General features: G+C 42.7%; 1 protein-coding gene across 7 annotated transcripts in view; it reads left to right on the forward strand.

The window, feature by feature from the left end:
* Window positions 1–20,627: 20,627 nt before the first annotated feature.
* The window catches only part of LOC126268080 (H(+)/Cl(-) exchange transporter 4), a 436,467-nt gene continuing 434,542 nt past the window's right edge, over window positions 20,628–22,552 (forward strand). For 2 of the 7 annotated variants that reach the window (XM_049973559.1, XM_049973558.1), the window contains exon 1: window positions 20,628–20,716. The gene's annotated coding sequence lies outside the window, so the exon portion shown is untranslated. Of the gene's footprint in view, window positions 20,717–21,047; window positions 21,182–22,552 lie in introns of those variants that run through there. The other 5 variants (XM_049973552.1, XM_049973560.1, XM_049973563.1 and 2 more) reach the window with 5 other exon arrangements.

Raw genomic sequence — 22,552 nt, forward strand, 5'->3', positions numbered from 1 at the left:
TACCCCTATTTGATTTTGTGTTTATAACCCTGTAGTCACCTGACCAGAAGTCTTGTTCCTCCTGCCACCGAACTTCACTAATTCCCACTGTATCTAACTTTAACCTATCCATTTCCCTTTTTAAATTTTCTAACCTACCTGCCCGATTAAGGGATCTGACATTCCACGCTCCGATCCGTAGAATGCCAGTTTTCTTTCTCCTGATAAGGACATCCTCCTGAGTAGTCCCCGCCCGGAGATCCGAATGGGGGACTATTTTACCTCTGGAATATTTTACCCAAGAGGACGCCATCATCATTTAATCATACAGTAAAGCTGCATGTCCTCGGGAAAAATTACGGCTGTAGTTTCCCCTTGCTTTCAGCCGTTCGCAGTACCAGCACAGCAAGGCCGTTTTGGTTAATGTTGCAAGGCCAGATCAGTCAATCATCCAGACTGTTGCCCCTGCAACTACTGAAAAGGCTGCTGCCCCTTTTCAGGAACCACACGTTTGTCTGGCCTCTCAACAGATACCCCTCCGTTGTGGTTGCACCTAAGGTACGGCCATCTGTATCGCTGAGACACGCAAGCCTCCCCACCAACGGCAAGGTCCATGGTTCCAGTCTTACAAATTTCAAAACTCCGCCATCTCTCTCCCCACATCCACCACTGCTGGGGGCTCACCTCCAACTGCGCAACGCTACACGCTGTTCACATCCAGCTGCCGCTGCCCAACACTACAATGGCAGACAACAATGCAATCCAGCCACAGACTGCACACAGCACAGCCAGTGATTTTCCTACAGAGCGCTACGTGGCGTTACCAATAAAAAAACCTAAATAGCCTACTTACACATGTATGTCTTGATTTCATCAGCTCAAACACGTTGTAAGCAGTAACATTCTCTTTTCCCTTGAATCCGTAGTTCTCAAGGTTAATTGTCGTAACATATTAAGGAAGCAAGAGCTATGGAACATTTTTTCTAATGTTGGTGAACAAGCAGTGTTGCACACTCACTATCCCCCTTTATTAGCGATGACTATACTTTGCACACTAGACTCACTACCTCTCCTCAGAACTACAGCATTACCTTATTCACAGACATCCAGGACATGCTTGAAGTTGAATAGCTGAATGACAATGGATTCATAGTGATTATTCAATTACATAAAGCAGGTGCACTGAAAGAGATAAACAAAAGACTATTGCATGCTTGTAAGAAAGCAGTCTTTGCATTCAGACCTATAGAAGGTTTCTACATAACATTATATTCCTTTTTGAAAATTCAGCTCCCACACACACATTCTAGGATCTGAACAGGGCTGTGTCACTAAGTCACTGTTGCTCCCACATGTAACAAACAAAATCTTTGTATTACCATCTAACAGGCAATTTTGTTTTTCGTAACAAACTTAATTTCACCAGTTGAAACAACAGATCCGTCTCGTGGTGATCCTCCTCGTGCTCCAAAGTGTTAAAAAGGTACATTGCTTAGCAACATTAACTTAAAAGTACGCATAGACTACAGCAGTATTGCCGTTCCTTCACCCACCTGCTCGGCTCATGAAAATTAACTCCGAATGAACTTACTCTAGTATATTTTTCACTCAGAATGATTTCTTAGTCAGGAGAAAATTGTGTAATCTGGGTGGTGTAAGCTATGCATGGAACGCACTGACACAAACCTCGACTAGGTGGGCTGGATATATAAAAGACGCCAATGTGTGTTGGCTGCATTTACAAGTATCGAGAATACCAAAAGGTTTCGTGGAAGTGGTGAAATCGATAAACCGAAAAGACTCTAGGGCTTTTTTAAATTGTAAATATATCCTTCTTTCATCGACAAATACATGATGTTTTGATTGTAGTTACACTGGTAAATATGTTCCTGGCTCCCAATATTCTTGTGAGTCTTGTATGTATTTGAAGATCTGTAGACAACTTTCGCAAGGTTTAGCTGTCAATGCAATGTAGCAATTTGTACAAAATAATTTTGCCGCTGATAGTTTCGTCTGCAGAAAGCAATGGCGGACGTTGCTCCCACAGTGGCAGCAGCAGAAGTTTGACAGGTAAATTCAGTGATGAATGGGCTGTCCCGTTAAGATCGCTAGGAACAATGCACCCTGTGATATTTTGGGAAGCATTGCAACATGTCCTTTAGCGCTGGACCCACACCGCAGATATGTGTCATCACGCCAGCAATGGTGCCTAGATGAACACGTATTTAGACAGGAATTTCTCAGGTGACAAGTATGAAAGAGGTGCCGCCACCTCATCATTGCAGGACCCAAACTAACACCTTGGCAGCTGACGACTGTGTTGCCACTTCGCAGTGACCGACAGTGTATCCCGACTCTTGGGGATGTATGTGGAGTCGGTAGCATTGCCGTCAGGCGTGAAGTGGATATGTTTGTTATAAGTGATCTTTTGTTTAACCTATATTCCATCGATTTCACTGCCCAATGCAATGCTGTAAACTAAAGAAAACTACCCCATTCATGGAAGAATATAGATTTAATTAATTTGCATATTTTTTTTATATCAATGTGGTGCTAGCGGTATAACAGTTAAGGTGAGGGTGTGCGTGAGTGGGTGACACTGAGAAGAACATCAGGTTAAGTGTAGAACAATAGGTTAATTTGTTTAATTTTTGTGGGAAACGCTGTCAATAGTTTAAGGGGTGGGTGACCAAGAAGAATGCTCCAGAAATGGCGTTCAAAAGCATGTGAAATTCGAAAAGTGCACCAAAAAATGGTGAGACGATATAACTAAATACGTAATTTGGTACCTCTGATACCGAGCGCCTCTGGTTTCGAATCCACGCCAGATGGCATGGAACTCAATGACCTCTAGAGGTCCCTGCAGCAGTCGCACCATACCTCACGGATGCGGGCACTCCTGGGATCGATTGCTACGTGAGGGCGCCACTGCGGAGCATGTGGTCCCAGTGGCTGATACCGACATACCCTGTTGTGTATTTAGGCCGCTGCCACTCACTCAGCGGGGCAGTCTGGTATTTGCGTCGAGTTGGTTTACATCTCGCTTACAGACATCGGACATCGTGTTTACGTTGCGTGTTCTTACTTCCTGTTTATGAGTAGACATTGTTTTCATTTCACGAGGTTCTCTTCTGTGACTCCATTGCTTAATACTTTCTTGTTGATCTTGGTGTCTCTCTCGGTTGTCCATCATTGTGCTTGTCCTTCCATTCCAACTCGTCCATCTCGTTTGTACGCAGCCTGCTCCCATTCGGTTAGTGGCAACCTCGTGACCATTCCTGTTGCGGCTACAACAGTATCAAAGGCAGTACTAGTTTAAGGAAATGGGGGTGACATGGAAGACCACTAACAGTATAATAGGCAATGTGGCAACAAGGGGCTGAATGTTAGGTTAGGACACCCAGAGTACAGTGCCGAACATTATGTTATGCAACAAGTTTGCCCCATGTAATTACTTCTTACAAGACCTACATGTTTCCAAACAGCAGAGAATGATGAGCAAGAGAAATCCAACCACCAAAAAGTGAATTTTTTTATAAATAAACAATATACCCTAGAATTTCCTTCCTCTCCACCAAAGAGCCACCAATTTCCATATATTCCATACACTGCCTTGAATCCCCTAAATTGCTGAAACAAATAATATTCCACATATTGTCTAAATTGTTTAAACAATGTTCCACACACCGCAATCGATTTCCCTCTGAATGACCGATCAACTGAGTCTTTATCCCACCAATTTCCGGGAAGGAGCGTGGGAGTTGAGGTGGGTTTACCAGAGGGGAGAGGTTGATTAATTGATCAATTTCTTTAAGTAGTCAGTCAAATTGCTAAGAGTGAGAGGGGCTATTCCAATAACTCAGACATGAAAGTGTACCCGTAGCAGCTAGGGGGGAGATTTCCTGCGGAGGAGGGTGGTGGGAGGGGGTGGAGGGACAATAAGTTAAGTGCCTGTCAATCAAAAGTAAGGATGTGATTCTTGAGTTTCTCCCGGCGTATTTGATAATCAAAATATCCACGGGTGTACTGCCGGTCTATAGTGTCCAACTCAGGGGGAACTGGGTTCGGTCGCGGCGGCGGCCGATTTAAACACCCTCCGCCCGCGGCGCGCTCCCTCCGCCGTCCGCACCCCGCGCCACGGTAGCGCGGTGGAACAGATTGCGATGGCGTCTGAGATGACGTCGGTGTGATGACTCTGTCCGCCGTGGTCGTCACAACTATGCGTTTGCTCGATTTACTCTTGATTAACCCAATCGCTGGTTCCCAAGCCTTGCTAAGATTATAGCCACAGTCACGGTTTATGAGATCGTCATTGGTGCGAATTTCGATGGCCTCTCTAACAACGCTGTCCCAGTATCTCGACGTCTGTACCAGAATCCTCGTGCGGTCATACTCTATAGCATGATTTTCCGATAAGCAATGTTCAGCGACCGCCGACTTGCTCGGATACATCAATCGAATGTGCCTCTGGTGTTCACGGCATCGATCCTCGACGGTACGCATCGTCTGACCAATATACGACTTGCCACATTGACACGGAATCTGGTACGTGCTCTGCGCCCAACCACTGCAGCACAACCTGTTGAGATGGATGAAGTCACTAGGGAGGAGGTAGGCACTGCATTTATTCCATACACAGCCGCACTCTCGGGGAAAATCGCCCGCATTCTGAAGAAACACCGGGTCGGAACTGTGTTTTTTCCTCCGAATAAAACTCGTGCACTGGTGGGGAGCGCCAAAGATGACCTCGGTTTGAGGAAGGCCGGCGTGTACCAGATTCCGTGTCAATGTGGCAAGTCGTATATTGGTCAGACGATGCGTACCGTCGAGGATCGATGCCGTGAACACCAGAGGCACACTCGACTGATGTATCCGAGCAAGTCGGCGGTCGCTGAACATTGCTTGTCGGAAAATCACGCTATGGATTATGACCGCACGAGGATTCTGGTACAGACGTCGAGATACTGGGACAGCGTTGTTAGAGAGGCCATCGAAATTCGCACCAATGACGACCTCATAAACCGTGACTGTGGCTATAATCTTAGCAAGGCTTGGGAACCAGCGATTGGGTTAATCAAGAGTAAATCGAGCAAACGCATAGTTGTGACGACCACGGCGGACAGAGTCATCACACCGACGTCATCTCAGACGCCATCGCAATCTGTTCCACCGCGCTACCGTGGCGCGGGGCGCGGACGGCGGAGGGAGCGCGCCGCGGGCGGAGGGTATTTAAATCGGCCGCCGCCGCGACCGAACCCAGTTCCCCCTGAGCAGCCATAGCGTACGGATCTCCGTGCCGGCACGTTCACAGGAGCCCAGTCCGTCAGTTCACCTGATGATGGCGACATGTTTGATCGCCGAAATATTGTGTCTGTTGGACACTATAGACCGGCAGTACACCCGTGGATATTTTGAAAAGTAAGGATCCTTTTAGCAGTACAATAGGTTAAGTGCCTGTCAATCAAAGGAGAACAATAGGTTTGCCCCTGTCCCTGATGCAGGCAACCTGCACTAAGAAATTGTACTGACGCTGCCCTTGTTCTGCTACTGTCGACATTCTACAGAGCATGTTTTGTTAAACAGCCGTATGTGTGCGAGTGTTATCTTGTTGGCAAAGAGCATATGCTCTTCATGAATGGCAGCACAGAAGGTCAAATCACCAGACTGACATACAAATTTGCAGTCAGAGAGAGTGAGATGATCACGAGAGTGCACCTGCTATAATACAAAATCGCACACCAGACCGCGACTGTAGTTGTAGGCCTAGTGGATCTAGGGTGCAGACAGGTTGGTTGCAGGTGCTCACTTGGCTTCCTCCTAACCAATGCACGGCCATCAATAGCATCTACGTAGATCTAGCTTTCATCAGAAAAACAACAGATCCGTACTCCATTCTCCGATGAGCTCTCACTTGACATCACTCAAGTCGCAAACAGCAGTGGTTTGGGGTCAGTGAAATACAGGCTACAGGGGGTGTGGCTTGGACCTGTCCTTGATGTACAAATTTTGTAACAGTTGGTTGTGTCGCTGTGGTCCCAACTGCTGCTTTCCAAAACGACAGTCTTCCCTCTCGGTACGGCCACATGGCCATCCAGACCCCTGTCTTCTCGCGACCGTACCTTACCGTGACCACTGCTGCCAACAATCAGGTATAGTAGCAACCTTCCTGCCAAGTCTTTCTGCAGTATCGCAGGAACATCCAGCTTCTCGTAGCCGTATTGCACGACCTCGTTCAAACTCGTTGAGCTGTAGTTAATGGCGTCTTCATCATTCTGATGATTTTCTTGACTAACATCAAATCAGTACGTCCAGTCTTAAAGATAACTTTCATGACCATTCTAACGCATATTTAAAGCAAACCTGATTTGCATCCTAATAGTGGCATCCTAATAGCGCCACTCTCATGCAACTGGCGCGAAATTTGAAATGAACGTCATCTTTCAGATACAGAAGCACTCCTACCAACTTTCATTTATGTTGCGCAACTTCTTCTTGCTGCTGGGATTTTTTTCTGTGCGGGTGTTAATTGACTTTCTCTGCTACTTTCTGGATAGGTGATACAATAGCCCTCTCATTTGAAGTATGTACTGATACAGTATGTTATCGACTGATTCATCAAGGCTGTTTGCCAAAACACAAAGATCTGGATTATCGAGTTTAATTATTTTTTGTTACCTGTCCATCTCCGAATTTTAGCAAAAAAAAAAAAAAAAAGAAAGGTCTACAAAAAGACCTCAGGAAATATGCTAATTCTTAGGTTCCAACCTCAATAAACCATCCCGTCTTTTAACATTACCTTATCCAAAAGAAAAAAATGATTGTGGAGGAACCATAACCAAAACCAACGAAAGAGGTTCGGCGCAGCGCTGCGCCTCCATTGTGGACGACAAACCGTGTCGCTCTACGCACCACGTTCTGTGCAACGTCCCTACACAAAGGAAACGTTCTGTTTGTGCGCGGGTCTGTTTGAACGACGTTTCTGGTTTTCCGTTGTTAGCGCGCACGCGCATATTGGGACATTACTGCGCAGCTACGAATAGCTGCTCCATTCTGCGCCGTTCTGCGCTGCTTTGCGCTACGTGTTTGCGCTCAGTTTCGGAGCTGTGCGGCACGGTACGTGCCGTGTGGTCGCTGGTTGAAAGATAATATGCATACTGTAACATGACCACAGAACGTATCTATTGATTAAAAAAAGATATACATTAATTGTATAACTGGTTGTTACGCTAAAAGCTCACGAACGGATAGACAGAGACCGACTAAGGAGGTCCCTCTGACTCCGAGGTCATTAAAGGCGAAGCATAAGCTCAGAATGGGGAAGGATAGAGAACGAAATCGGCCGTGCCCTTTCGAAGGAACCATCCCGCTATTTGCCTTAAGCGATTTGGCGAAATCAGTAAAACCTAACTTTGGACAGATGCACATGGGTTTGAACCGTCGCCTTCTCGAATGCGACTCCAGTGTACCAACCACTGCGCTAACTCGCTCTGTAGAGAGACCGAGAGACGTTGGCTTTTATAATGTGTAGGTCATTTCGTTTTTACGAGATACTTTGCATTTTGAATATGGTGATGGACGTTGATCACTTCAGAATGAAATCTTTAGCACCACACACTCTCAGAACACTGATTTTGACGAGACAAATAACAAAAATTGCATACAAGATTGAGGTGATTCTTAAAAATTAGATTTTATTATTAGATGATTGTATTGTATTATTGATTATATCATTAGATGCTTAGCTCTTTCTTCTCATTAAAACAAACGTCAATTTCAGGCACATAACGCCGGCTGTGGTGACCGAGCGGTTATAGGCGCTTCAGTCTGGAACCGCGCTGCTGCTACGGCCGCAGGTTCGAATCCTGCCTCGGGCATGGATGTGTGTGATGTCCTTAGGTTAGTTAGGTTGAAGTAGTTCTAAGTTCTAGGGGACTGATGACCTAAGATGTTTAGTCCCATAGTGCTCAGAGCTATTTGAACCATTTTCAGGCAAATAACAACAGTAGACACAAGTTTCAAATGTCCTTCTCCTCGACAAAACCTCTACACAAAACTATTCAAGAAGATAGATTTAAACCGGCGACCGCCAGCCAGTAAATCATCAACACATCCGAAAGGGATTTTTATTCTGTTTATGTTAGAACTCAAATGCGGGTGCCCAAACAATATTCAGGTTTCTTAAAGAAAAAACGAAAATGAAAAAAAGGAACCTAAATAAATGTCTCGTTATTCACCTTCAGTGTTTTGTGCTTCCTGAATTAGAAATGTGCGGACGACAATGTTTATTCTAGTACATAAACCTTGAATATGTACTGAAATCGGTTTTTGTTTCAATAGGTGGTGGAAAATTCAGAAGTTAGGATTTGGACCAATTTACAGGAATACTGGGTGCGCAGACGCGGAATGGCTTCATTCCTGCATTTCTGTAGCTGACTTGAAACATCAATAAGGAGGAAACGCGTATTTTGATCTAATGAAGAAGATACCAGAAAATCTACTACTTGCATTATTCGATGACTACCAGTCGGAAAATTATATTGGTGGGGAAAAAGCATCTTTCTGATCTTCTGTTTGGACAGACGAGTCCTGTGCGCTTTGGAGAATGACAGACGCACGCGAGAGCTTTCACTCTCGTTTTAACTCTTTTCTTTGAAACAACTTAACGTAACATTTACGTTTTTGAGAGTACCTCGAGAAGAATACAAACAGACTGTCACATTCGACTGAATAGTGTCGCGTGTGATTCCTTTTGAAAAGGGTCAAAAAAATCAATCAGAGACAAATATTCACTCAGGAAAAATTGTGCTGTTGCAAAATGGTGAAACTGGAAGTATGCTCTTTTTGATGCGTGTTTCATACAAAATTTAAATGTGTCCTTTAGCTTCAAAATAGTTTTTGAATAAAACTATTTGTATCTGAAACTTGTTATTATATAGTTTAATATATATCTATATATCTACGAGGGTAACCCCAAAACTAAGGTCTCCTATTTTTTCATAAGTACATAGACCTGTTTATTTCTACATTGGTTTACATCAGTTTTTAACTTTAATGTTTAGTTATTTTTCGAAATAATCACCATGTCTGTCGATGCATTTTTGTAGACGCTGTGGCAGTTTTTGTATGCCAATGTCATACCAGCTCGCAGCCCTGCTGTTCAGAAAGTTATGAACCACTTCTTTCACCTCGTCGTCGGAGCTGAATCGCTTGGACCACAATTAACGCTGACAGGTACTGTGAGACTTTGATAAAACTCAAACGGGCAGTTCAGAACCGGAGAAGAGGAATGTTGAGCAAGGGCGTACGCATCCTCCATGACAACGCTCGTCCACACATCGCTCGGCAAACCGTTGCTCTCCTGCAACAGTTTCAGTGGAACATAATCACCCACCCACCCTATAGTCCTGACTTGGCGCCCAGTGACTATCACCTGTTCCCTAGGTTAAAAGAACATTTGGCCGGAAAGCGATTCAGCTCCGACGACGAGGTGAAGGAAGGGGTTCATAAATTTCTGAACAGCATGTCGGCGAACTGGTATGACATGGGCATACAAAAACTGCCACAGCGTCTACAAAAATGGATCGACAGAAATGGTGATTATGTCGGAAAGTAGCTAAATGTTCAAGCTGTAAACTGATGTAAACCATTGTCGAAATAAACAGGTCTATGTACAGGGTGATTCAAAAAGAATACCACAACTTTGGGAATTTAAAACTCTGCAACGACAAAAGGCAGAGCTAAGCACTATCTGTCGGCGAATTAAGGGAGCTATAAAGTTTCATTTAGTTGTATATTTGTTCGCTTGATGCGCTGTTGACTAGGCGTCAGCGTCAGTTGATGCTAAAATGGCGACCGCTCAACAGAAAGCTTTTTGTGTTATTGAGTACGGCAGAAGTGAATCGACGACAGTTGTTCAGCGTGCATTTTGAACTAAGTATGGTGTTAAACCTCCTGATAGGTGGTGTATTAAACGTTGGTATAAACAGTTTACAGAGAATGGGTGTTTGTGCAAAGGGAAAAGTTCTGGATGGCCGAGAACGAGTGATGAAAATGTAGCACGCATCCAGTATCTGGAGATGTTAGAGAATTGGCTGTTCCCTCAGCTCGAACAAGAAGCACAACAATTCATATTTCAGCAGGATGGAGCGCCACCACATTGGCACTTATCTGTCCGTAACTACCTGAACGTCAACTACCCGAGGCGATGGATCGGCCGCCAGGCAGCCCGTGACAGAGCACTTCATCACTGGCCTCTTATGGGGGTATGTTAAGGATATGGTGTTTTGGCCACCTCTCCCAGCCACCATTGTTGATTTGAAACGAGAAATAACAGCAGCTATCCAAACTGTTACACCTAATATGCTACAGAGAGTGTGGAACGAGTTGGAGTATCAGGTTGATATTGCTCGAGTGTCTGGAGGGGGCCATATTGAACATCTCTGAACTTGTTTTTGAGTGAAAAAAACCTTTTTAAATACTCTTTACAATGATGTATAACAGAAGGTTATATTATGTTTCTTTCATTAAATACACATTTTTAAAGTTGTGGTATTCTTTTTGAATCACCCTGTACTTATACAGCAATAGGAGACCTTACTTTTGGGATAACCCTCGTATATTCTATCAGTTTCGAAATTTAAGAGAATGTTTAACCGGTTTGTACGTTTTTTTAGTAAAATGTAATAAAACTGCTACGCTTGTTGTATGCATCTGACTGATGGCTGAGAGAAAATTATGTATCTGCAGGTTAGTTGCGGAGTTCATGCATTGGCAGTCAGGATCGTTTTCACCAAGTTGGTGCAGTACGTCTACTGAGCAGATAAAAATTACGGGGTACGTATAAACCGGTTTACAGTCATATGGGGTTGTGGGTTTAGTGACATTAATGCGGTTCTTTAAGTATCCCCACAAAAATAAATCTACTGGTGTTAAACTGGCCAATCGTGCGGGGCAATCTTGAGGGGCACGGCAACCTAACCATCTTCCAGGATATCTGTTGTTCAGTTCTTACATGACACCAAGCGCAGAGTGGGCTGTGTGACCATCGTTCTGCATACTCGTTCGCTCCTAATGTAACGGGTGGTTTTAGTTAAACTTTCCCTATTTAGCACGTTATAGCACCGAAACCAACTACCGTACAAGTACCAAAGTTGGTAGCATTAATATCAAGGATATGGGGAAGAGAAATACTGCAGATGCAGATCTATTGAAACACTTTTAATGTGCTGCTATGGTACACCATACAATTACACACCATTTCCGCTACTGCTGCAAAGGAGCCCAATATGGCACCCATCAATGTTCAGAAGAGTCTGAAAGCACAGGATTGCACTCTGCACAGCAGAACGAATCGTGTCCTGTGTATGCTGGCTACCTCTCTTGATATGTTGTTCTTCAGACCAGCACTTGTGTGAATGTTCGCCTGGTAAACCCTGTCCTTCAGGTAGCCCCACAAACAGAAATCACAGGGAGTGAGATCAGGTGATCCTGCTGGCTAAGCATTTGGAAACGATCGTCTGATAATTCGACCGTTTCCAAATGTGTTTCGAAGAAGCAGGTGAACTTCACGAGCGATATGCAAAAATGGTTCAACTGGCTCTGAGCACTATAGGACTTAACATCTGAGGTCATCAGTCCCCTAGAACTTAGAACTGCTTAAACCTAACTAACCTAAGGACATCACACACATCCATGCGCGGGGCAGGATTCGAACCTGTGACCGCAGCGGTCGCGCGGTTCCAGACTGAAGCGCCTAGAACCGCTCGGCCACAACGGTCGGCGAGCGATATGCGGTGGGACCCCACCTTACATGAAAATTGTTGAGTTCAATGCGTCTCTCTCCTTTAGGGTGTTATGACGTGCTGGCAAAGCATATCGCAGTATCGCTGGCTAGTCACAATGTACGTCTTTGGTCCTTGAGCGCCAACCTGTTCAATAAAGAATGGGCCAATGATGAACGTCAAACGTCCCCTTTGAAAAATTATACACGACTGTGATTAAACTGACACGCAATATTTTTAGCGCAACGCAATCTGACTTTTAATAATCCCTACAAAAGAATGGCTCTGACTAACATTAACCTATACCTTTCACAAATCACTTACCTCACAAAAATCTTCGTTACTCGAACTACTGCAATACAGCGAGCGCCACTACTGCCAGCTAAATAAAAGATTCAAACAACTGAAGGCACTGATAGGCATAGTTAGCAAATGAAAGATTTTGATAGAGTACAAACAATGTATTTACCTTAATAGTGTTCAAAAGTCATAATATATATATATAGCAGTTCATGACATCCATTCTTACAAATGTACTGTTTCCGATGGACACACGTCCAGATCATCCGCTCTCAAAAATCCGCCATCTCACTTCCCCACATCCACCTCTGCTGGCGGCTCATCTCCAACTGCGCAACGCTACGCACTGTTGACATTCAGCTGCCCAACACTACAGTGGCAGACAACAATGCAAACTAGCCACAGACTGCACACAGCACAGCCAGTGATTTTCATACAGAGCGCTACGTGGCGTTACCGATAAGAAAACCTAAACAGTCTACTTACAAACTTAGCCGTGAAGCCACTCCACATGGTGACAGGTTCACCATACAGAGGTACATCATGCACAGTGACTGGAGGTAGAGATCACCACACTCGGCAATTCTGTGTGTTCGCCTCACCCGTCAGAGAAAAATAAGCTTCGTCTGTCCATAGGATGGTCCAGGGCCAGTCATTGTCAACTTCAGTCCTTGCGAGAAAGTGGAGAGTGAAGTCAACACGTCATTCTGCGTCCTGTGGTACAAGCTGCTGCACGATTAAGATCTTGTACGGATAGCATTTGAGAGTGGTTCGAAGCTTCTTCTATACAGTGCACGCGCGCTGTCTGACAATCAGGAATTGCGCGCAGCATTGTCTGTCATACAACAGTGATTTCATCAACCTCCTGAGGTGGAGACGGTCGTCGGCTTCCTCCCGGAGAGACGCTCAGTTGATTCGTCCTTCTTCCATCATGCTCCGTATAGCAAGTGGGATAGGAGAACCCTTCCGTAATCCTTTCAGGCGGCGATATTCTCGAAGTGCAGCTGCAGCATTACCGGTACTGTTGTTTTGATAATAGAGTTTCGCCAATAATGCCCTTCTCCTTTTGTCCAAGCTCATGTTGACGCTTGTACTGCCTCTGGTCAGGCACGCGAGACTATGAATCACGATGACTGATCAAGGCACTTGGTGGCCGTTGTTGGAACTGGACGGTGACGCTGTGACACATGTAAATCATGCACCCCATACTCTGGACATTAATGCTACCATGTTTGGCATTCGTGCGGTGATTAGTTTAATTATAACCACCCGGTCCAAACAGACATTTTCAGGGAGAGCATCTAAATTGTTGACCATTAAAGATCGGTGGACCTCACCTGTCAGAGTACCTGCGAAGCAGTGAGAACTGATGATTTCATCCCCAAAGAATCCATACTACTCATTAACGGACCATATCCTTTAGCGACCGTCATGAAGTACCGTCCTAGGGTTTTCTGTAGCCCAGTAATATGTATTGAGACGGTTCATTGCATTATAATTATGATTGTGGGTTCATCAGAGAACATAGTATTTTGTAAAGCGTCCAGAGGGAAATTATTCGCGGCCCATTAGGTGAAAGTAACTCTGCGATTGAATTCGTTCCTATTCATCTCCAGAGTCAGTGACTAGTGGTACGAGTGAATTGTGTTATTTATTTATTTACACGTCAAGTTCCGTAGGACTAAATTGAGGAGCAAATCTCCAAGGTCGTGGAACGTGTCAGTGCATGAAATTACGCCCTAGAAGTAACAACAGATAAAAACAAAATGTTTATGAACCCGAAAAAAGTCAATCCATAAGTTTAAGTAAACGCAATCAACAATACAACAGTTTCTCAAGGAACTCCTCGACAGAATAGAAGGAGTGGCCCATGAGGAAATTCTTCAATTTCGATTTGAAAGCACGTGGATTACTGCTAAGATTTTTGAATTCGAGTGGTAGCTTTTTGAAAATGGATGTAGCAGTATACTGCACACCTTTCTGCACAAGACTTACGGAAGTCCGATCCAACTGCAGGTTTGATTTCTGCCGAGTATTAACTGAGTGCAAGCTGTTTATTCTTGGGAATAAGCTAATATTGTTAAAAAGAAATGACAGTAAGGAATGAGGCCAATGTCAAAATACCCAGACTCGTGAACAGGAGTCGACAAGAGGGTCGTGAACTTGAAACGGTGCAGTAGTTTCCGCTCTCTAAGCAGCAGGTTTCGCTGCTCGCTCGGACCGGGGAATAGAAACAGAGGCGGCTCCGCAACCAATTTTATTACACGACGCGGCCGGCCGCGGGTGCAACAGAACCCATGTGGACGGGTGGAAAGAAATGTGACAGGTTTCATAATGCGTATTTATATGTGTCGTGTATTATACATTTCTTGTACGTGAATGTGAATCTGCACATGAACTTTCCTATTCCTCCTCACACCTTTCCGTAAAGCGTGGCCAAATCTTTGTTGGAAAGTAGTTCTGTAGTATAGTGGTGCCGACCTTACTCCTGGGTAGGGGATCAGAGAGTCAGCACAGGCAGGTAAAAGTCAAAGACTTTCCAGTGTCACAAGATTTGGGGTGGAGAGGTTGGTCACGGCCTAGTGGTTCGACCACCCCCTCCACGGGGGCCCAGGAAGACGACCGGGTGCCCGCCATATTCTAAGGGGTGTTACAGAAGACGGATAAGTGAGCAGACGTGCCCTCAGTGCGTCTGTCTCGAGGTTCAAGCATGGAAGAGAGGTATTTGAGTATTTGTACTAATTCTTTTATTTCCAGCTTCAGATTGTGTAACGAAATGAATGTTCTCGTTTGATTTCGGAAATTTGACCCACTGTGTTAATGTATCTGGTCCCCAGTTTGCCCGTTATCCTCCTCACGTAGTGGATGTCATATGTAAAATATTGGGAGGCTTTGGTGGTATACATTTGGCCAACGCAATCCCTTCTTGCCCGTAGAAAAGTGAGTGCAGATTGGTATATAATATACCCGAGCTGTAAGTTGTAAAATTGTGATATCTGTAAACTGGAACAATTGCTGCAATCGCTGTAAAATGGAGTGATAATATTTAAAATAAATACGTAATCAATTGTCATCAATCTTTAACAAACCTTAAAAATCACAAAGAAGTCAGCTAAAGGAATTCATTTAAAATAAAAGATATAGAATGCAGGGACCCACACATCAGCGTGTGAGCCCTCCAGCCCCTTGCCTAGTATCGTACAGAAAGGGCACTCTCTCTAGATAGCGCTCTCAAGCTCCCCTCCCCAGTCATCCGTTGCGCAATTTTGATTCAGGGCTTGACGACATCAACTTTCATCTGGTGTCCCTAGGCAAGGAGGTTAGACGCTAAACTTTCAAACTTAAACCGCCTATTGCCCGGACCGCCCGTTTCTGAGCCAAAAATATCCTTTTAGAATGGAAAGAGTTGCCCCAAAATATGATACCATACGACACAAGCGAGTGAAAATAAGTAAAGTAGACTAATTTTCATGTCGAACGATTGCTCACTTCAGATACCGTTCGAATAGTAAAAATGGTGGCATTAACACTTTAAACAATATCCTGAAGGTGGGCTTCTACGGCAACTTACCAGCTATCTGAACACCTATAAATTCAGTTTCACTAATCTTATGCCCATTCTGTGAAATTGAAACGTCAGGTTCTGTTGAATTGTGTGTTAGAAACTGTGAAAACTGAGTCTTACTGTGATTTAGCGTTAGTTTATTTCCTACAAGACATGAACTTGTGACCATGTTCTATTCTCCATACAGATGTAATGCTGATACCAACGATGGCAGCAACTTCTCGTAAGCTGACACGAGAAACACTTTCATATCCTCTCATCTAGCAGGTTGTCGTCTATCACCATCAGGCTGTTTCAAACTGCTTGTTTCTCGAAATCGTCGTTCAGCACGTAAGAACGTAATGGCTCATGTAGCTGATATGTCACAGCATAATCCATGGCTACTTTATTGGTATCGTATCGGAATCCGCCGACCGCCAGAAACATGTCGAGAAACTAGCTAGATATGAGCACTACGTTTATCCAGCTATGACTACCAAGATTTCGGAATGCCAAGAAGAGGGCATTTTCCATATTTTAGGATGGAAAAAAGAGGACTTTTTCTGTTGCTTAAATTTATTGCATAAGAAACTACAAAAAAACCTTATACACATCTCAAACACCTACAACACTTTGGAACTCAGGCATTTTTCATTTGACTAAATCTTTTTTAAAAGTTGTTTTTACACTAATATTTTTTAAAAAAAGTTCTTCCAATACAAATATCTAAAAATAAATTTCACCATTACAAACCTTTTGACAGTGTCAATAGTGAGTCTGTTTCTCTCCATTGTCCACTGTGGCTGTATTAAGGAGGACAACCTCTCAACACAAGCATTGTGGGGTGGCAGCGCGAAGAAGAAGTGTGCAATTTTAATTAACTCGCTACCTGTTCCTCGCAACTACATGACTCAGCATACTTGCATCTTTCGGGCGGTTCTGATTTTCCAACATAGGTGGCTGTGAATTTTTTTAAACTTGGAAACTGATCAAAGCATTTTTTATCGTCAATTTTAATATTTTTATTCAACAAACGTTTGATTGTTTCTTCCACGTAAGTTCACGATATATCTGAAAAATCAAGCCACTTAAAACAAGAAAATTCACAAAATGGTTCCATCCATATATTCAGGTCCTCCAAACATCCTTCATAGTGGACACCAACATAGCTCTTAAAACCCTTCACCTTCGAAGCATACAACATCACGAACGGAATCTAGTACATTCATGATATCTATAAGGAAGTTTTCTTCTTTATCAAAGTTACCAATATAATTATGAAAAATGCCAACTAAAGATTGGATATGCCATAGATATATCTCATTCATAGGGTCCATAAGAGTACTTAACGACTGTTGGAGGTTTGTTTTGTGGCAGAAAGAAGGATTTCAGAGCGGGAAACATCTCTGTATGTCTCTCAATAGCTAAAAATAGTGACAACCATCGAATCTTGCTATGGATGAGAAGTTGTTGGTACTCTATTTCGACAAAATCACAAAATTTCTTTAGAGACTCAACATGGACAGTATATATTGAAAAATGGTTGTGTATTTTCATTATTAATCCTTGTAAGTCAAATTCATGAAGGTCAGTTCCGTGCTTAATGCAGTTATTAAGGACATGAGCAGGGCATCCACTCAAACCAATACATTGTTAAGTTTAGGTTAACAAATTCGTTATTTCCATCACCTCTTTTAATACCACCGAACATTGTATTGCAATTATCAGCATCAACGCCACACATTTGTCCTTAATTTTAAACTTGTCAAGTGTATCAAAGATATGCGTCGAAATAGTTCGTGCTGTTTCATTTGGTCTAATTTCTATACTAAGAAGTTTAGTTTGCAGTCCTCCATTTCTGTGATCAAAGTAATGAACCATATACGGTATCATTTTAATATTCCGTTGGTTGCTAGCATCTGTCGAGTCACCAACAGAAGGAATGCACTCCAGATCATTCATGATGCTTTCTAGTAAATGAGGTGCTAGAAATGACTTCACTATTCCTTCAGTTTTGGTACGTCCACACGAGATTTTTGATGACATGGAGGAGTCATGAAAATTTCTCTCGACAGTCCACTGGTAGAGTCCATAGATTTAAAACTGCTTTTGTGCAAAACAGTACGGTAAGCAAGAGTTCCTTCAGAAGTACTTATTTTTGTGTCCAGTACAGACAGGGTTTTGTAATAAAAATTACTCACTTTACCTGACGAACTTGCATCTCTAACACACTTCATATATGTTTTTCTGTTTTCCTTTGCACTTTCATGTCACTGGCGCCATGATTTGCTACAGATACATAGATCCCTGGGCAACAAACCGTAGATTCTGCTTCCAGTTGAACTCTTCCAGAACGAAATATCGGATATTTTTCTTGGAGTTTATTCGTAAATGCACAATTCCTCCCTGGCATGATGGGAAATTATCTTACACAAAAGTGAAACAAAGAATGAGCAAAACGAGTGGTTCAGCTATTGCATGAAAAAGTCTTCACTTACAAAACTGAACTATATTTCTGTGTCATCAGCAATATTTTGAAACTCAAGAAACTTACCCAATGAGCTGAATACGGAATACGGAAAATAAAGATGCAGCTGGATAATCAACGAGTTCGCTAAAAACACGTGTATCACACAAAAACAAAGAGCACGTGTACATCACAGATATGCTTTGAAGATAGACACTACCTATGGTCGAAGCAGATATCTAGAAGCTAAAACGATGGAAACATAATTTGTACGCAATATAAATCTATGTTTTTGGTTTTCTGAGCGTAACAGACCTATTTTAAGCTGATAACAAATGATGTAATTCAAGGACTGAGGTATAAAGTACATAAATTGTTGACGATACCAGATGAATACAAAAATCAATAGATCTTCATTCCCAATACTCAAAGATGCGGAAATTAGCAGAAATGTATGCGGACGCTGCATTAAACATCGAAAATGAGAACATGTCAACATAAATGCGGACGTCTGGTAACCGTATTCATCCCAGGTCAATATCGATGGCAGACCTAAACTCGTTTGTTGTGCATTTCGTTCTGGAGTGCAAAGATACACTATTCAGGCTAATCGAAAATGACGCCAAACAGTGCACCAAGGAAGTTCGTCACTCCGTGGCACCAGCAGTTTTACATCTCGTCCGCACGTCGTTTAGAAGACACACTGAGTTGTGCTTTCAGGAAGGTGGACACTCATTTGAACACCTTACTTAAATGAACATTCCGCCACCAGAATACCCATCTAATACAACCAGTTATACCAACACGTTGTATCCACCCCTAAAACGTTGCATGTTTCAAGCTCTCTATCTAAAATTAATAGCTATTTGGTTTAAATTGATTTGTAAACCGTTGGTTCAAATACATCAGGCACATGGTAGGAAACTACAGTTCTTTTTTATAAAATTGTAACTCGTTCCTCTCCTGTAAAATTAAACAATGTTCAGAACGCTGTAGAACAGTAACCTTTCTTATGTTTTTCTACCTAAATACATGTTTCTTTCACATATTATTTCGTTTAAGTTACAGTGGATAAGACCTTTATGAAACACCTTGTACTGCCGTAAATAATTCAATAGTATCTGGTGCGGTTAGTACCGATTTCGAAAGCGAAATAATTTGGATGATGCCAAGTGTTAAACTTGAACCAAACATAGTAACAGACTGCTTTTACGTACTCAATCGTAGGACAAGCCGTGGCGGGACATTTCAATGAAAACGTAGAGAGGGTCACCCGAAAATTTCCTGATAGTTTTACAGTAGTAAAGGGAAGATTTCAATCCACCGGTTACGAAATAGGATATGCAAGTGGCTAGGATGGCTGTTACGGACAGGGATTCGTGTGACGCCTTATCAGAAAATTATCTTGAGCTGCCACTGACAGAAGACTTGTAAGAGGTACATCTTATGTCTTGTATTTACAAAACAGCCAAAACTTTTTAATTAACTAAACGAAGAGCAGGGAGTAGTGGATGATAAGACCATTATAGCTTGATATAAAAACTATATATTATTTTCTCATTTAATTTCGGTTACTTTATAGAACAAAATGGGACTTTCGTAGAAATTTCATACATTTCCCATGATCGGCAGTTGAGAAATGGTTTGAAGCGGTAACTTGATTTTCTGACTGTTCCAAGTACATAAAGGAGGAAAAATTCATTTCACAGTTATGACGACCCTAATGTTTGCTGGTCCAAAACTTCAGGCCTTTATTAAGACACGATTAACGATCATTCCTAGATCTTTCTGCTATGTTACACATATTCACTCTGAGAAATTTATTAACTCGTTTTTATAAATGTTTCAACCTGTCCTTATTTTCCTTTCTTAGTTCCCTTGGTTTTCCCTTCGACTACCGAAATTCCAGCAGTCATTCTTTAATTCAATTTTTTCCATATAGGTGAGAATTATTCCTGTTAAAGCATTCATAAAATATGTAGAGAGGAATTGTTTTTAAGTGTTTTCCTGGGTATAGACGAATTAACACATTTTGTATATTCTTCTCGAACTTTAAAACAGAACAACAGACTGCACCTTCATTATTCTTTTTTTCTGCTGCTGTATTATTCCTAAAATTTTCTTTAAAATCTTATGGTATAGCATATGACGTGCATTAACAATCTTCATCCTTTCCGGGTTTTGCTAAGTTGAAGGTACTTTTTTAAATGGTTACTTTCAATCTTCTGTCTACTTCCATGTGCTGCCACTTTACTATAGCACTCGGAAATTATCCAACAAGACCTTTTCTCGTACTGTACTTCAGTCAGTGGAGTGATTTAAGTTGTGTCTCTTTGTGGTGGGAAATGTATTAGCATTTGGGCGCAGCCACGGATACAAAGGCTCTAATTTCAGTGGAGAACTACAGACATCCAGTGAAATTAATTTCCTTACCGCTGCCAGGTTACGTAAGATCAGGTGCAGCTGCTTTAGTTAAGGAACTGGTGTCCGGACTGGCAAGTCGCGGCCGCTTCTTGTTACGTAACTCGAGTGGGAGGGAGTGAGAGGGACGCCTAGACCCGCCCGATCCTTGCCAACTGTCAGTGGTGCGGCCGGCGGCTTCCAGTACTTCCGCCTCCGGAAGGCGCTTCCTGGGCTGCACGTCACGTGAGTAAACTGCTAGTACTATGAGTAGCATTGGGTACTTCTAGTAAATAAATGCCCCTTGAATGAGCTTTTGTTGACGTCAGTTTCTGATGTAAACTAACAGAGGCACGAAGAAGACAACTTATCGGTCCACTTCAACACACGGAGGTATCAGGGTGTGTTATAAATTCGAGATCTATGTATTTATATTGTGTTCGGATAACGACATGCTACCCACGTGTCTAATAAAGCCGCCTGAACCTACGCTGGCATCAACCGCCATCTGCTGTTAAACGCGTACACTAGGGGCCTCCATCTGTTTTCTCGAAACGCCACGGGCGCCGCTGCAGTCACGTGTTCTTGTCCACACAGTTGTCTACGCGCCGCGACAATTGTCGAATACAAATTACCGGTACATTCGACACGTTTATGTAGCGCATGCGGTGCAGGAAACAGAGATAGGGCGCATTCGCGTTCTCTTAAGCAGTAAGTATAAAAACTGTCATGTCAATTTGCTGAATGAAATGTATTTGGTTCCGTTCTTCGAAACTACGACAGTACCGGTACCTTTTGTCAGTCGAAATGATTGTGCTGGTGCAGAAATCTGTGAACTGTTTACAAATAATGCCCGTTGTCAACAGGGAAAGATATTTTCAGTTCGCTACAACCAGGACTCTGAAACTAGATGTGCGGTATGAAACGTTACAGTAATCTCTGCCGACGTGAATACCATTTAGTTTCTTCTGTTTCAGACAAAAATACCTTATACAGCCTTATTCAGTATACATACTTGCATGCTGCATCTTACAAGAATGTATTTAAACGTCTCTTTCAGTCTACTCCTCTTGTTTACGTCGGGTGCAGCTGTCGATCCTGTGACTTCGTCGTTTATGTAATAGTTTACGTAATTAAAGGACTAGGATTGTATTTTGTAAACTGATTAAATAAATAACTGGTGATTGGTAGCTTAACGAATTTTGTGTTATTAATCAAAAAGTTGCTGTTTCCCGAATTTGAAAATATTGATTTTTCGGAATTATCCATGACCTTATACAGATATTAAGCCTTTGGTGTTACGCTACGTTGCGTAGATTGAGTTTTACAACATCTGCCATAGCTTAAATAATAGCGAACGTCAGTTTTTTTTCTCGGATGTTGTCTGTAAATCGCCAGCCTGAGTGGCCGAGCGGTTCTAAGCGCTACAGTCTGAAACAGCGCGACCGCTGCGGTCGCAGGTTCGAATCCTGCCTCCGACATGAATGTGTGTGATGTCCTTAGGTTAGTTAGGTTTAAGTAGTTCTAAGTTCTAGGGGACTGATGACCTGAGCAGTTAAGTCCCATAGTGCTCAGAGCCATTTGAACCATTTTTTTGTCTGTAATTCAACTGCCCGATTTCGTCTGCATGATGAAGGGAAATAATCAGAACGTTCTTGATATTTTTAATGGATACGATTTGTTTATGGAAAAGAGTGTCAGGAGGTAGAGAAAGAGGACGAGGTTGTATGGGAAGAAGCATGTAAAACTCTCATCCTCGCCAGTTAATGTTTTCGAAACTGTTTTGTTACACTTCCTAAATTACAAGAGTCTGTAAAGTCCGAAGCGATGAGGTGTGGAAAATCATTTGATTACAACTATACCTATACTCAGCAAACCACTGTGAAGTGCACGCCTGAGGGTAATTTGCCATAGTACTGCAAAATTTCAGAGACTATGAATGCTTACAAAACTTTTGAACGAGTAAAGAAATGTTTATGTTTGTGAATAGAGAATTAGCGAATGTTTTCCCTCCAGCCATTGACTGTGTATGACTGCCTTTGGCATTAAAAGGGGGAGTGAGTTTAGCGGTATACACATTAG

The sequence above is a fragment of the Schistocerca gregaria genome, chromosome 4 (assembly GCF_023897955.1).
Source record: "Schistocerca gregaria isolate iqSchGreg1 chromosome 4, iqSchGreg1.2, whole genome shotgun sequence".
Classification (NCBI taxonomy): Eukaryota; Metazoa; Arthropoda; class Insecta; order Orthoptera; family Acrididae; genus Schistocerca; species Schistocerca gregaria.